This window comes from Pinus tabuliformis, chromosome Q (assembly GCF_031772625.1).
Source record: "Pinus tabuliformis cultivar Carrire ecotype Pingquan chromosome Q, CPIR1, whole genome shotgun sequence".
Lineage (NCBI taxonomy): Eukaryota > Viridiplantae > Streptophyta > Pinopsida > Pinales > Pinaceae > Pinus > Pinus tabuliformis.
The window spans coordinates 45,145,301-45,163,088 of record NC_142296.1 but is presented as its reverse complement, the minus strand read 5'-3'; the positions used below and the strand labels follow the sequence as shown (position 1 = coordinate 45,163,088).

At 38.3% G+C, this 17,788-nt stretch overlaps 1 pseudogene; it reads left to right on the top strand.

Annotated features, from left to right (window-relative positions):
* Nucleotides 1–16,624: 16,624 nt before the first annotated feature.
* LOC149218220 (replication factor C subunit 4 pseudogene) lies at nucleotides 16,625–17,296 on the top strand (annotated as a pseudogene).
* The last annotated feature ends 492 nt before the right edge of the window (nucleotides 17,297–17,788 follow it).

The window sequence follows — 17,788 nt, the reverse complement described above, 5'->3', positions numbered from 1 at the left end:
ACCCCCTAGCTCTTGTACTAGCCAATATGTTTACTAGTACGTAGGAGCCAGCCTGGAGAAGGCTACAGCCTTCTCTCTTATTCCAGGGACCACGTTTCATAAATTTTCAGACTGGATGCTCCTGGCACACAACAATATACATGAAGGCCTCGTTTCATCAAATTTTCATATTGGACCCATCATAACTTTCAAACTGCATCAATCAATAATCAGTTAATCTGAATAGTTAGATCACTGTGAACAAAACATTTTTTTGAACCCAGAAACCTGCATCATCATTCAGTACCAGCCGCAACCTCAAAAATCATGCGTCATAATGTATACGCTACTTTACTGAACCCAACCTGCGTATATACGCTACTTCCTTTAATCAAACATGTGTATACCTTCAAAACTATTGAAACATTAAACTTCTGAATCAAGTCTGTACCAACCATCAATATATTGACCATCTACTATCAATTTACAGATCTTTACATAGGAAGTAGCAGAGATTACCCTTCTCACTTATACAATCAATCAATCAGATACCTAACTTTTTATGCATTCAGTTATACATTCAAATCTAAGAAGACTTCATTGACAGATAGCAGTAAAACAACAAAACTAATCAAATAGATCAACGAGATCTAAAGAACAGGTTTTATTTTGTATACGCTACTTGGAAAAGTAGAACCTGCATGTACACGCTCTTTTACCGAGACGAACCAGCGGATAGATCTGCAAATATTAACCCATAACTTCGCTACTCTTTCAGACTTCAGACAAACCTAGCTCATGATATTTAAAGAATAAACATGTATACATAATCAAATCTAGCCCAACCAATATCAAATCATTCAATGATAATTCATTTCAAGTCTCATGATCTTGATCCAACATTGAATTCAAGGTGCACAAAATATTTCAGATCAAATCACAAACATAGCCCCTGCAACATAAAATATACTTTAGATAGAAGTATTCCTTAGAAACCCTTTTCACTTTCATACACTGGCCTTATGATCTTCTCCTCCTTATATAGTTTTAGGCCTTTCTCAATACCTCGGACCAAAACCACTTAGGACCCGTGGTATTCTTGGACGGGATCAAATAGTCATTACTCTGCTCAATATTGTGGGCTAATACCATGGTATTGACCCCTAGTATTGTCTCCTCTTGAATTTCATTGATTTTCCAACATATACGCGCTTTTCTTCTTGTGAAAGTGTGTGTATACGTATACGCTCTTTTTGTTCTATGAACCAGTGTGTATACATTGTTTTGACTAAGTGGACTTGCGTATACATCTTAAACTACTTTTCACCATCCTTTACCTTCAACTTATTCATTCTGATTAGTAGACATTAGTTCCATCTTCCTGTTCTGTACCAATTCCCCGATACATCTAAATGGACTTGTTACACTGTGGGTTGTCTTTCATCAAAATTGAACTGTCCTGTGAGTGAGTTGCCATAAAGCACAACACTTGTATCATAATGCCAACAGGAACTCCAAATATTGTGATTATATGGGATTCTAGGAAAGATCTCATTTGGTCATCGTTGAATTTTTTCAAAGGGATTGCTTTAGTCCATTTTGTGAAATAATCAGTGGTTGTAAGAATGTATTTATGTAATTTTGAAGAGTTTGGATTAATTAAGAAAAGTCTTTCGGTAGAAATCACATAACTGAAATTTTTGGCCAACGAGTTTCAAACCAACAAGTGTGGTTCATCATCAGGACCAGATGAAGAGGCAAACCATTGCAAAGACTTAAATAGAGAGCAATGTAGAGACCATAATTTCAAGTAATGGCTATATTTCAACAATAATATTTAAATTATGATATTAATTTATTAGTATATTAAAAACAAATATTATTAAGTAACGGCTATATTAAACAATAGTTTTTAAAAAATGATATTTAAATTATGATGTTAATTTATTAAAAACAAATATTAATAAGTAACAGCTATATATTAAAGTGCTAGAATTTGAGAAATAATATTTAAATTAATTTATTAAAATCAAATATTATTAAAATATTCTATTACTGCAAAACAAAACAAAAAACTCAAACTCCAAACAAGGAGTGAAGTCAAAAAATATAAAAAGGAGTCAAGACCCTAATCGAGACAAGATCATTTAATAAATAAAAATAAAGAATGGAAAATAAATAAAATAAAACAAAAATATAAACAAGCCAAAAGAAATATATATATATATATATATAAAGAAAAGTAATCAATAAATAAAATAGCGTCAACAATACAATGCGGGGTTGAAGCCCATTAAACAAATAACACAAATATTCTGAAAGGAGTTAAGAACGAATAGGATGATAAAATAATTAAGAAAACACGAAGGATCAAGAATATAAACTCTAATGAAGAATAAACCAACAAAAAATATTATAAAAAGGACAACAATACCTACATAGATAAATAAACAAACAAAATAAATCCGAAAAAGAAATCTAAAAAACTAGGAGGACAGGACAGGGACCCAACTTCTATTGATAATCCAACCATCGTCTCTATTCAAATTACTCGGTCCTTTTTCAATTTCTAAGTTCTCCCTCAATTTACGATGATGGAAATGACTAACCCTAGCAACTACTTGGACCTCCTCAATGCATATGTGATGCTTAGATTTATCTGCATGATCTGCCAAATCAGAGGAGCGGGTCTTGCCATGCTTGATGTCAGTGGCATGCTCACGAATCCTTTGATTAATCAAGCACCTAGTCTCACTAATGTAGGGAGTCCCAAAAGAGCATGGTATAATGTAAACACACTTCATATTCTTTGGGTCCATTGGGTCTTTTACAGATCTAAGGGAGATCTGGATGGTATTTAAAGGCTTAAAGGTTGAAGCCACCTTATGCTTCCTTAGGCTCCTTGCAATCTTATCAATGGTCCCTTGGATAAAAGGAAGATGAACACCAAAAAATTGGTCCTTGGTATCTTTCTTAGCACTAGGACCTTTTTTAGCTCTGAGGAAAGTCTTAGTACATTGGTGTCTACTATACCCATTATTAAAGAAAACACTTTGGAGATGTGTTTTCTCTTCTTTGAGATGGTTTTCATCAAAAACTCTTAAAGCTCTAGCTGCTAAGGTGTTGAGAACACCAAGCTTTTGTGCTGGGAAATTATGAGAATTAGCATGAAGATATTTTTCCGTATGAGTTTTCTTACGAAATACTTGATGAGAAAAAGAGCCATCACCATTCCTTGAGAGGGGAACGTCAAGGAAGGGCAGACTATCATTACTTTCAAATTCCATGGTGAACTTTATGGAATTAGATTGATTGTTAAGATGGAGGAAAAACAGTTACAACTCTTCCTTACGATGGGACTAGATGACATAAGTGTCATCCACAAACCTCTTCCACATATTAGGTAGAATACAAGAAGAAGCTAAGGTCTTTGATTCAAAATCCTCCATGAATAGATTAGCTACCACAAGGGAGAGGGGGGAACCCATGGCGACACTGCAAGTTTTCTCATAGAATTCCCCATTGAATGAAAAGAAAGTAGAAGTAAGACAAATACCAACTAAATTAGCCATATCAAGATCTGTAATGTGCTTGGTGACTTCGATGGCCTCGATGATAGGGATATTAGTGTAGAGGGAGACCACATCAAAGCTCACAAGCTGGTCATTTGGATCAAGCCTGAAACTCTTTAACTCATTGACAAATGATGCAGATTCCTTAATGAATGATTATGTATTGCCAACAAGGTGCTTAAACTTCTGTGCTAAATATTTAGCAAGAAGATAAGTTGGCCCTCCTATCGTTTTGATAATGGGTCTCAGAGGAGCCCCTTCCTTATGAATATTTGGCAGGCCATAGATTCTAGGGGTAATCGGGAAAAATTCTATAAGCTTATGACTGAAGAATTTGACCGAGCTACTAGCCTTTATAGCAAGAGCCTTAACGATTTGAAAGCATCAAACTTGGGTTTTCTGATGTTGTTCTTGGGGGGCTTTTCGTTTCTAAGGACAATCACACAGTCTTGACAAATGATAACTTTAGTGACATCTGGTAAGTCTCTAATACCATATTCAATGTCACAAATGATATCGTCGACTGGGATCTTTCTAGGAGAAAGAGAAAAAATTAAACCTTTCTCCAAAAGACTAAAGACAGGGGGAATCAAAAGAAAAGCTAGAGAGATTGACAACCCTATTATTAGAAGAGGAAATCAAATTGGAACAAACATTATTATCTAAACCTAGAGCCTTATTACCAATCCTAATATTATTACAATTATCAATGAAGAGAAAGCACATCTCCAAAGTGTTTTATTTAATAATGGGTATAGTAGGCACCAATGTATTAAGGCTTTCCTCAAAGCTGAAAAAGGTCCTAGCGCTAACAAATATACCAAGGATCGATTTTCTAGTGTTCATCTTCCTTTTATCCAAGGGACCACTGACAATATTGCGAGGATCTTAAGGAAGCATAAGGTGGCTTCAACCTTTAGGCCTTTAAATACCATCTAGAGCTCCCTTATATCTGTAAAAGACTTAGTGGACCCCAAGAATATGAAGGGTGTTTACGTTATCCCATGCTCTTGTGGGACTCCCTACATTGGTGAGATTGGTCACTCAATTAATCAAAGGATTCGTGAGCATGTCGCTGACATCAAGCATGGCAAGACCCGCTCCTCTGCGTTGGCAGAGCATGCACATAAATCTAAGCATCACATTTGCATTAAGGAGGCCCAAGTCGTTATGTTCCATAGTAATAATCAAATTCTGGGCTTAACACGACTGCTGCTGCGCGCGCGAGCCTGGACTGCCATCGCTTCCGACTGCTGCCTGAAGATCCCGCGCCATGGACCCTCCGGATCCGCCTGGTGGGGATCCGGAGCTGCAACGAGCTTTTTCATCACTGGTTAAATCTCTCCCTCCACAGAGACCTAGACCTGCAGCATCTAAGTTTGTAAAGAAACTGGATGTTTTACAAGAAGTTCTTCTACCTCCGACCATCCCTTGCATGGCAGCCCTCTCCCTTGCTGAGAAAGGGTTAATCGGGCAATTTACAGGACTATGGCCTTCTCCAAAAACAGTGCAACGATGGGTCGAGCGAAACTGGTCGGACAAGATTCAAGGCAAAATATCAATAAGATTTTGTGGCAGAGGATATTTTACCTTCCACTTTGAAACCAAGGAGGATAAAGACCTTATTTTCAGAAATGGGCCCTATTTTATGGATTCTAGGGGCCTCTATCTTAACAAATGGACCCCAGATTTCGATCCTGAGCTAGACCTTCCGAATGCAGTTCCTGTCTGGGTCAGATTGCCCCATCCTCCTCTTCATTGCTGGGGGGTTGATTCGGTTAAAGCAATAGGAAACGCGGTTGGAAAATATATAGATCGCAGCGAACCCAAAGACAACATGCAGGCTTGTGCGCGGATCTGTGTTGAGGTCGATTTGGGCCGTGGACTGCCGGAAGCAATCAAACTGAAAGTGGATGACTGGTGCCATATTCAGCAGCTGGACTACGAACAGATTCCCTTCAAATGCAAGGTATGTCACGAATATGGACATTTTGCAAATAGATGCCCTAAAATAGTTAATGTAGAATCTGAAGAGCAAGAAGGACAATGGGAAATTGTTAAAAGAAAAAAATCATCCCTTCCTCCCAAATCTATGGATTCTGATGTCCCTGGCCCATCCCATCAACCCCCTCCCCTTCATCATCCTCCCCCCTCCCATCCCTCCTCTTCCTCCCAACAATCCCCCATTCTGCACCCTTCATCTCCCCTCCGGACCTCCGACCCTTCCATTCCTCCATCTTCTAATCCCTTTGCTTCCCTATCTGAGGAAGGTCCTGAGCCTGAAATCCCCTTCTCTGAACCCCCCCTTCACTCCTCCCTGCCCCAATTCTCTCAGCCCTCCCCTGATACCCCTTCCGCTCGGGTTACTAGAAGCTCCTCAAAGGAGCATGGAGCTCCCAGTGATATCCCCAAAAAGCATGGGCCGGGCAGGAAATCGGCCAAGCAACATAGAGAAGAAAGCACCCAGAAAGATATCGCCATGGGCTCCCAGACTCCTATAGAATCCTTTATTCTTGGGCTCTCGGACAAAGAAAATAATAACAAAGGCAAAGAGAGGCGGGCACCTCTCCATGTAAGCAGTAAATCATGATGAAAATTCTTTCCTGGAACAGCAGGGGATTAGGGCACCCCTCCAAGACAGTAGCCCTCAAGGACCTAATCCAAAGTGAAAATCCTGAAATAATTCTTATTCAAGAAACAAAGCAGGACCAATCTGAAACTAATAAATTCATTAGCCAGCAAAAGCGTTACAGTGGGTGTGCAAGTGAAGCAAGAGGAGCCTCAGGTGGCATTTTAACAATGTGGGACTGCAACAAATGGAATTGCCACTCCTCCAGAATACACCAGCATTGGATCTGTGTTAATCTAGAGAACAAGACAGATGGAACAACAGTAAAGATTTACAATATATACGCCCCGAATCATTATAGAGAGAAAGAAGAGTGTTGGAACACTTTGGAAACAGATATAGAAGAAGAGCAGGACAGCAATCTCATTCTTGCAGGGGATCTAAACTTGGTATTGCATTCCAATGAAAAAAGAGGGGGAAATTTCAACCCCGACCCTTTCAGGAATCGACTTGAAAACATAATGCAGGAGCAAGATCTGGTCGATATCAGACCCAAGAACCGAAGGTACACCTGGAGCAATAGAAGAATAGGAGCTGGCAATATTATGGAACGTCTTGATAGATTTCTCATAAGTATTGCTTATTTATCTACTTTCACCACTGGCTAGTCGAACATCCTCAATATCTCCGCCTCTGATCATTATCCAATCACGCTTACTCTGCAAAGTCACTGCCAGCTAGGACCTATTCCCTTCAAATATTGCCCCATTTGGAACCAAATCTCAGCATTAAAGGAAGTGGTTTGACAGGCTTGGTCCCAACATGTGGAAGGCTCCCCAACTTTCATATGGGAAACAAAATTAAGGAGAACAAGGCAGGCTCTAAAAGAATGGGCAAAGAGCAACTATCAAGAGCCCGAGTTGAGCAAGAAAAAAATCAAACAAGATTTAGAGGATGTGCAGCAACACATAGAAGCCATTGGGCTGTCCCAACAAGCCAAAGAGAGGGAAACAAAATTATACTCTCAGCTGCGGCAAGTTACAAAGGATGAAGAAATAAAATGGAGGCTGAAGTCAAGACAGCTCTGGCTGCAGGAGGGAGATAAAAATACCTCCTATTTTCATAAGCAGGCAACAGTTCGAAAGGTCCGAAACACTGTGAATACAATAAAAGATAATGAGGGGAACAGCTATTACACTCAGGAAGCGATAAAAGAAGCAGCCACAAATCACTTCAAAAATCTTTTGACTGAGGACAAAAGTGAAGAGGATTACTCAAGTTTTTTACAGCACATGAACAAGGAAGTCACCCATGAAATGAACAACAGTCTCAAGAAGGAAGTTGAAGAGGAGGAAGTTCAAAATGCAGTTTGGAGTCTACACCCAGACAAGGCCCCTGGTCCTGATGGGTTTCCAATCAGTTTTTATAGAGAGTATTGGCAAATGATCAAGAAATACCTCTTAAAGATGATACGCTGGGTTCTAAAGAAAGGCAAAATGGGGGGATTCACCAACTCAACCCATCTTGCTTTAATTCCAAAAGAGAACAGACCTTCCTCCTTTTCAAGATTTCGGCCTATTTCTTTATGCAACTCATCTTACAAAATCATCACTAAAATCCTGTCATCCAGGCTCAAACCTCATCTCTCATCTCTGATCTCCGAAAACCAAGAGGGATTCCTCCCGAATAGGCACATCTCTGACTCTATCTTGCTTGTTCAAGAGGCCATTCACTCCAGTCTTAGTAGAAAGGAGAAAGGATTTGTCCTCAAGCTGGACCTTGCCAATGCCTTTGACAGGGTTCGACATTCCTTTCTGTTCGCTGTCCTCCATAGAATGGGCTTTGGCCCCTCCTTTATTTCAATGATCAAAGCTTGTATTTCGGATCCTTGGATATTCCCTCTGATTAACGGAAGACCGTGTGCTGCTTTCAAATCCTCTCGAGGCCTTAGGCAAGGCTGTCCTCTGTCTCCCTTCTTGTTTATCCTCATGGCTGAGTCCCTTAGCCAAACCCTGGATTTTAATCGAAGAATAGGCCTCATTACTGGTATCAAATTTGAGCATGGCACAAAAAATATTAATCACTCCCAATTTGTAGATGATACCCTCCTGATAGGAGGAGCGTCCACCACCATTGCAAGGCGCTTCAAGAAGATCTTAGAACAATTTATGGAATACTCAGGAGGGAAAGTTAACCAGTTAAAAAGTTGTATCTATGGTTGGAACACTCCCAGCCATACCATCCATAGCATTGCTAGCATTCTAGGAGTCTCCTACAAGCTCAATTGGAGCCACTTCACTTACCTTGGAATGCCAGTAAGTTTGAGACCACTGAAATCTGACACCTGGAATGAAATCCTCGACAAAATAAAGAGAAAAATTCAACAATGGGGCACCATGTGGCTGAACCCAGCAGGAAGACTTGTTCTTCTGAAATCAGGCTTGGCCTCTCTGCCCATTTACCGTCTCTCTTTATGTCAAGCTCCTGCAACCTTTCATCAGAAAATGGAAAAAAATCTCAGGCATTTCCTCTGGCAAGGAGGCAAAACGGAAAAAAGAAAGTTCAACCTTGTCAGTTGGAAGAATGTCATCCAATCTCAGGAAAAAAGCGGGCTAGGAATAAGATCACCAAAAATTCTGAATTTAGCTCTTAAAGCTAAAATAATTTGGAGAATGATCACTGGTCCCACAGCTTGGTGGAAGAAGGTCTTAGAGGCTAAATATTTGAACAGTGCGAGGCAGCAACTTTTGGATACCAACATTCCCAACAGAGATAGCACAAAAATATGGAAACTCTGCAAGAAAGCCATACCCTTCATGACTCAAAATATTTCAAAGGTTCCTGGAGGAGGGAACAGTGTCAACTTCTCCACAGATAGAATTCTCGGACAGCACCCAATCGGATCACAATCGGAGGCAATCCCTGCAATAAACTGGCTCAGCAGTAAAGAAATAGTATACCTGTCCCAAATATCACAATGGGAAAATTCTACACAAGCATGGATAGGTTGGGAATTTCCGGAATACCCCAGAGAGCTTGAGACCAGCTTTATTGCTCTCAAGAACCTCCTTCACAGCAAAGCCCCGACGCAAAAAGGCAAGCAAGATGGCTACCGCTGGGATCCAACTGGAACTCAGTACACGACCAAGGCTGGGTACCATTGCTTATGCGATAACATCTTCCCACAAGATGTTTGGAGTCAATGGAAGCTGGTATGGAGAGCAGAAGCACCCCCCAAAATCAAATTCTTTATTTGGCTCCTCTTAAAAGGGAAGGTTCTAACAACAGAAAATTTAATGAAAAGAGGTATAATGGGACCCTCTCGATGTCCAAATTGCTGCAGATCAGAAGAGACACTTCAACATCTGTTCATAGATTGCCCTGTAGCTGAGGAATGCTTGAGGACGATGGCATCTCTCGGGAATGCTCCATGGGAGCCTAAGACATCTATTGCAGACACTCTTTTTAGCTGGAAGAAAAACTGTCCTTGGAAAGGAAAACAGAGTAAATTAACTCAAAGGATTTGGAACACCATGGCAATAACCCTCCTATGGCGAATCTGGTTAGCACGTAATGGTAAGATCTTTCAAGGGAAAAATTGCAATATCAGAGTTATGTGCCATAAAGCTAGGATCTTAGCGGTAGAAACAATCACAGCCCATACCAAAGACAAGATAGAGGTCACCAATTGCAGCGTTGAAGAGAGAAGTCTGATTAGCCATGTGCAAGAAAACATAATCAGTGCTCAGGAGATAAGCCAAAGGAGGGTGCAAACGAAAGAGACAAACATGACATGGAAGCTGAGATTAAAGGAGGAGGAGTTCGCAACTTGGCTGAGAAACTGCAACAGGTTCTTACTGTTCTTTGATAGCGCATCTAAATCTAATCCTGGCCAAGCAGGGGCAGGGGGCCTAATTTGCAATGCGAATGGCGAAAAAATTCTTCATTTCGAATGGGGATTGGGAGAATTATCCAATAACAGGTCAGAAGGACTGGCTTTGTATCAAGGGCTCCTCCAGCTGATCAAGATCGGGATAAGAACAGCAGTAGTCTTCGGGGATTCAACAATCATCATCAGGCTCATGGTGCAACGGCAAAGCACACCGAACATCCTCCTGCAACAGATCAACTACAGGAACCAAATCCTCCACGACTCCATGCAAGAAGTCCGTTACTACCATATCCTCCGTGGACTGAATAAGGAGGCTGACATGTTTGCCAACAAGGCATGTGAGCGCTCCAAGGGCAACATGTACTGCAATAATACCTCCTCTTTCCAACCGCTCCCATGAATCACACGCATTCAGTCAAAGCTCATTGTACCGCAGCTGATAGCATCTATGACTACCGGCAAACAATAAGTGCAAGGGACAGAACAGGTATGGTTGATAGGAATTTGATCAGAATTTGGATTGGGAGATCTGCCCAGAGCGTGGGAATCAGGCGAACTGCAGGAGGAAATCGTCCCGCCAGACAGATCCCTTGTGCCTATCAGGATTTGCTTTGGGCTGTGTGGACCAATTTTGGAAATCGCATACGGGTTTGTTCCCGCTTCAACAGCATGTATGCGTTATTTATATCTATTTTGAGCCTCAGGATCCTTCATTCCGGAGAAGCCCATTGTGACAGTGATCATAGCTTCAGAGCCGCTTCAGTTTATCCCCCTTCTGTCAGAGGTGCCGACCATAAGACTTCTGAGTATTCAGCGGGAGCTACTAGTGACAAGGAGCAAGTCCAGCGCCCCCCGCATTAGAGAGGCGATCATAGCAAATAGGCATATCTCAGTGCCAATGGAGCGTCCAGAACAGTGCTTTCACTATTGTGACCTGCAGGCAGAATTTGAGGAAGTGCGCGCGCAACAGAGGACCCTGGAAGATCACGTCCGCAGTATGGAAGCTAGGCATGCAGACCAAGTTCGGAATCTGGAAGCAAAACTCGATGAACAATGCAGAATTTTACATGAAAAATATCGAGCTGAGATGAATCTCTTCCTACATAGAGTTCATTCTTTGCACGAGCAGTTCAACAATCTGAGCAACAGATGTGCTCATGCCGAAGAATCAATCACCGTCCTCAGGTATATGATGGATAAAAAGTTCAAAGAAGCGTCATCCTCCTCCAGTGCAAAACCGAACGAGCCAGACCCAAACCCGGAAGACTCTACAGCACGGAAGATTAGTCACATAGAAATTGATTAGCCATGTGTTGCAGTTGTAAATTTTGGTGTTTTCAGTTTGTAAGAATCTATAGTAGTAAAAGATGCCTCATAGGTAGGAACACTAGAATCAGGATCAAGGAAAGGAATTTTTTTGTAATTCCTTGGATCCACAATGCTCAAGAAGCACTATATGTACGGCAAGCTGCCTCTCTCTTCTTTTTTCAGATTAATACATAGCAACCGAACTTGTCAAAAAAAAAAAGGAGGCCCAAGTCGTTGTTAGGGTTAGTCATTTCCATCATCGTAAATTGAGGGAGGCCCTAGAAATAAAAAAAAGACCCAATAATTTGAATAGAGATAATGGTTGGATTATCAATAGAAGTTGGGTCCCTATCCTATCCTCCTAGTTTTTTAGGTTTCTTTTTCGGATTTATTTTGTTTGTTTATTTATCTATGTAGGTATTAGTGTCCTTTTTATAGTATTTGTTGTTGGTTTATTCTTCATTAGAGTTTATATTGTTGATCCTTCGTGTTTTCTTAATTATTTTATCATCTTATTCATTCTTAACTCCTTTTAGTATATTTGTGTTATTTGTTTAATGGGCCTCAGCCCCACATTTTATTGTTGACCTGTTTTATTTATTGATTACTTTTCTTTGAATATATATATATATATATATATATATATTTCTTTTGACTTTTTATATTTTTGTTTTATTTTATTTATTTTCCATTATTTACTTTTATTTATTAAATGATCTTGTCTTGATTAGGGTCTTGACTCCTTTTTATAATTTTTGACTTCCCTCCTTGTTTGGAGTTTGACTTCTTTTTTTCTTTTTCCTTTTCTTTTTTTTTTAGTAATAGAAATTTTCAATAATATTTGATTTTAATAAATTAATTTAAATATTATTTTTCAAAAACTAGCCCTTTAATATAGCTGTTACCTATTAATATTTGTTTTTAATAAATTAATATCATAATTTAAATATTATTTTCAAAAACCATCTGTTTAATATAGTCGTTACTTAATAATATTTGTTTTTAATATATTAATAAATTAATATCACAATTTAAATATTATTGTTGAAATATAGTCGTTACCTGAAATTGTGGTCTCTACATTGCTCTCTATTTAAGCCTTTGCCATGGTCTACCTCTTCATCTAGTCCTAATGATGAACCACACTTTTTGGTTCGAAACGCGTCAGCCAAAAATTTCTCTTATGTGATTTCTAGCCAAAGACTTTTCTTAATTCATTATTGATCACAGAAGCCTAAATTTGGAAAAGTCTGGATTAATCTCACCAATGATATTTAATCCTCATTGCTCAAATGGTCCATCCACTTCTACATGTTGAACAGGGAGAGCTAGTGTTTTTGCTTCCTTTTGTTCTTTGACATTCTTTACATTTCCACACGTATGTATGGAAATCTTTGAACAAAGTGGGCCAATAATAGCCTGCTCATAAAAATTTATGCGCAGTGGTTTCCTCGCCAAAATTTCCACCGAAAGGTCTATCATGTAGATCTACTAAGACTTTTTCTGCACCATATCTCTCAAGGCATCTTAGTAATACATCATCATTTTTTTTTCTAAAAGGAATTTCATCAATTAATTGATATTTGGAACATTTCAGACGTAAAGTTCTTTTTTGTTTAGCTAATAAGTGGTCAGAGGCAGTACCATGAATTAAGAAATGCTTTATATCTGCATACCATGTATTTGTTGGTACAGGTACACAAAGGATTTGTTCTTGATTCATTTATAATTCATTGCACCATCCTATTTCTGAATTATAATTCTCATCTTCATCTAAATGATATCCTTCTAGTTTGGCTGATAATTTACATAGACCCTGTCGTCTAATGACTTTGGATGTTTTAATTTCTAAATCATACTCTAGTAATGTAGTCATCCAATTTGCTCTTTTTTCTCATAAATCTTTATATACCAACAAATTCCTAACTGCAACAACTAACTCTTTAGTATGAGATTTCAACAAGAAAAGCCTAAGTGGTTAACAAATTTATAAACGACATATGCTTTCTTGTCAATTTCTGGATAATTTAATTCAACACCATGAAAACCAAAACTCATGAAAGAAATAGGAATTTATGTATTTTCAGATTTTTTTTTTAGGGAGGATTGTTGCATATGAAACAACATATGAAAATGTGTATAACAAAAATTATTTATCAAAATTTGGGTTGATTAATGCTAGAGTGGCAGCAATAGCTTTATTGATTTTTTCAAAGGCATATTTTTCTAATTTTCCCCATTTAAAAACATGATTCTTTTTAATCATATCTTGCATTGGTCTGATTGTTTCTACAAAACTTGGAATAAACCTTCGAACAAAATTGATCTTTCCTAAGAAATATTGCATATATTTTTATTGTGAGGAAGAACAATTTGCATTGATTTGATTCTATCTGGATCAATAACAATACCAATTTTAGAAACTATAAAACCCAATAATTTACCTTCAATGATAACAAATATATTATTTTTGGGATTTAATGAGATCCCATACTTGCGACATCTTTCAAAGATCTTTCTTAAATGATCAACATGTTGAGTTCTTTTCTTAGAATAGACTGTAATGTCATCCAGATATACCACCATGAATTTATTAATAAGTCCATTAAAATAAATATCCATGGCTAGTTGAAAAGTATCTCCAGCATTGATTAATCCAAATGGCATCTTTTTATAAGCATATGTGCCCCATTTAGTTTCGAAAAGTATTTTTAATTTCACCTTCTGGTGCAACCAAAATCTGGTTGTAACTAGAGAATTCATCAAGAAGAGAAAACATCTCAGATCCTGCAAATGATTGTAGAATTTGTTCCATCGGAGGAACAGGATAATTAGCTTTTTCAGATGATTTGTTCTGATTTCAGAAGTCAATGCAGATTCTGATATCTTCATTTTTCTTTCGAACTAGGGCTAAATTTGAAATTCATTGTGAATGTCTTATAGGGAAAATAATTTGAGCTTTCAAGAGTTCATTAAGCTCTTCTTTGATTTGACCATCAAGTCTAGGATGCATTTTCCTTCGTTTTTGTAGAAAAGGTTTAGTATCTAACTTGATTGGAATTACATGTTGAATGATTTTAGTATCATAAAATTTCAAATCATCGTAAGTCTACGAGAATATATCCTTGTATTATGTTGTATTTGCTACAACATCTCCCAAAATTTAGACTATTACTTAATTTGATGAGCATATGTGTTCAATGCTAAACACATATGCTCATAAATTGAATTGGTTGACTTGTTCCAGGATCTAACGGCCGTCAAACCCAATGACTTCTTGTTTTATACATATGTTATTATTCATCTTGGTTCTTGGAATGCATTAGGGTTTTCAATGTAATTATTGTGACATGTTCCCCTAAGCTTCACACTCCTTGTGTTATGTAAATTGTGGGAACGCTCCTTATCGCCGACCATACTTTGCCTCCACACTCGTTCCTTAGCTTGCAGTCTCATTCTTGAATGCATTCTAGGCACCAAATGATATATCGATGTCACTTGCAATTAATACGCCCATTAAGGTGCTTAGATGCTAAAATTTAAGTATGTCTTATCCAACTCATACAATTCATAACACCTTAGTTTTTATTATTACATATGTGCTCCTTCAATGGATTATATTATCATTATTTATTTTCCATACATAAAGACTATTTTATTACCATATATCTTCCATGTTCTCATTAGTGTGGGCTAACTTGATGAAATGTTTTATTTCATTTTCATGCAGGAAACTAGGTGAAAGGTGGCTTGGTACACATCAAACGGTGCAACATTTACATTAAATAACACTTTGAAGTGACACCACTCAAATCCCATGATAATTAAAGCTTAAATATGCCATGAGCTTTATGTCATTTCTTCTAAAGCATGGTATTGTTTTATTTAAAACACAATTCTAAGGATGAGTCAAAGTTTCACATATATGATATGATGGTAATTGGAATCAAAGCAATAAAGGATTTTCTAGGCTACATGCTTAGGTGTGTGCGCTAAAAGGGCGTAAGCAGGATTTTTAAGGCCAAGTTCAAGACAAGAGAGGGTTTTGGATATTGCGACATGTTATTGCATGACCTAAAATACAAAGACTATGGAAATCACATACACCATGCATGTAAAGGTTGTTGATACATTGTTCATTTAAAGAAACGACAACACGTTGAAAGGTGTGGAATGATACTTTAAGCACGGTGGTGAATCGATGGAAATTAAATGGAGTTGTCATGGATGCCCGCCCATCATTGTAGCATCTACATCGAACAATACTTTGAAATCAAACCACTTGAGTTGCATGTCATTATTTCCCAAGGCATGGTATCATTTTGTGATCCTAAAGACAAATGAAATTTGTGAAGGGCCTCTTGATAATCAATATCAATGATTGAGGATCATAATCAACGTTAACATCATACTATTCTTCTAGATATGTAGTCAATCCAATGGCTTTGAGAATGGGATGCTATATTTGGTGATTAAGAACCTGTATAAAGGGAAAGTGCATTTAGCTAACAACCAAACAAAACGTTGATGGAGTACGCTGAGGTTATACGCCAAAGTGTGGTCATGATATATGATTTGGGTGTTAACACATTTGCTGGTGCTAATACGTGTATGCGGTACATGGGGAACTTGGAACGACTCTGCACTGACCAAGACATACATAGAAGGGAATGTGTGTTGTTGCAATGATGAAACGGTCCAAGGTTACAATGCCAATGCACAACAGAGATGGTGTTTATCTAATATCAAGTTAATTGCTTCATCAGCATGGATAGTGCATCATTGTTGGGAGATACATTCATAAATGGAAGCCATTCGAAATGCAGAATAAGGGCATCGAGAGGCCAAAATAAACTTGTGACAGCAACGTGGCTAATGCACGCTACAAGAAATCATGGTGCAAGTGGCACACGAAATATCTTGAACTCGACTTTCAGGGTTTGGAAGCAATGATTTAAGGTTTCAGATGGGAAATGTTTCATTATATCGCGACTATGCGACCTATCCCAAGGTCGCTAAGTCGCAGAATTTCCTTGTGGGGAAATTTTATAGCAATGTGACCTACGCTTTTCCTATGACCATACGACTCTTCCCCTTCCCACAAATCGTTGGTCCCATATTTAGTCTAAGATGATAGGCTCATGAATTGCGGCCTTCCTCCAGTCACGACTTGTGACCTCCCTCCATGTTACTTAATCATAGGGGTCACAAGATCACAATTAAGAGAGGCAATGATCCACGCCACATACTCTCTTCTACAACATAGCGACCTTCCTTTTGCTGTGACTTGCCTCACCACAAACTACTACAGCTCTTGTAATCGCACACCAGCTTTTTGGGCCTGAATACAAATCAAGAGTCTTAGAGATTAACGCAAGTGATGATCGTGGTATTAATGTTGTACACACAAAGATAAATATTTTGTAGTAGTCATAGTAGGTTCTGAAAATACTAACAATGGTTTTATTTATCAACCGTTTAAATGCATCATCTTAGATGAGGCAGACTATATGACATAAAATGTCTAGAATGCCTTCATTATATAATGGAGACATATTTCGAAGTTACAAGGTTTTGTTTTTTTTTTTGCAAAGAGGAAGGAGTTTATCTTGATTCATATGCCTCAAGAATGACGAGTTCTATTTTTAAAGGTGAGATTAGGTGAGCTAGCACGTCTTTGCAAAGTGTTGCTCACTTGTATGGATCATTGTTTCAATAATGTGGAACTAGCCAATTTGATTTGGCGCAGAAGGAAGTTTGTTGAGGAACAACCAACATCCCAAATCTTCTCAGTTGTATGACATGGTAGTTCAAGCTACAGATAATTCTGATGAGGCAAAGGCTCAAATAAGGTAGAGATTAGTTGAGGCTAATAAATGTCTTATTGACGAAGTTGATGAATACTTGCAGCTGCTTGATGTATCTATCAATGAAATGTGCTCCTTGTGTAATATGACCCAAGAATGTTGTTACTAATTTAAAATACACTTGACTAAATAGCTGACTAATAAGTTTGTTCTCTGCTCACAATCAATGGTGACTAGTGGATAGAGTGATGAATACTTGTAGGTACTGGATGTAGTAAGCAGTATGATACTTGCCTTCATGCCATGACTCAAGAATACTCCCTTGAAATGAATTCAAACATTCACCAATATCGATTTCAGGTGATATGATATACTCGACTCGTAGAGTCAAAATATATCTAGAGGACGACCTTCATGCAACGCCATGTTGTGTAATGAGGTCATGCTCCAATAGAGTGAGCATGTTAGGCCCCTATACTATTAGTGTAACCCCTTATTGTTATTAGTACAACCCCCTTATTATATCGTTGTACCCATGTAGTCCCCATATTGTTACTATTGTGCCCCATAAAAGCCCACTATTGTTATTATTGTGCCCTTACATTATTATTGTTATGTCGGCTCTGATTATATTATGACCCCTTAGACTCCTATATATAGA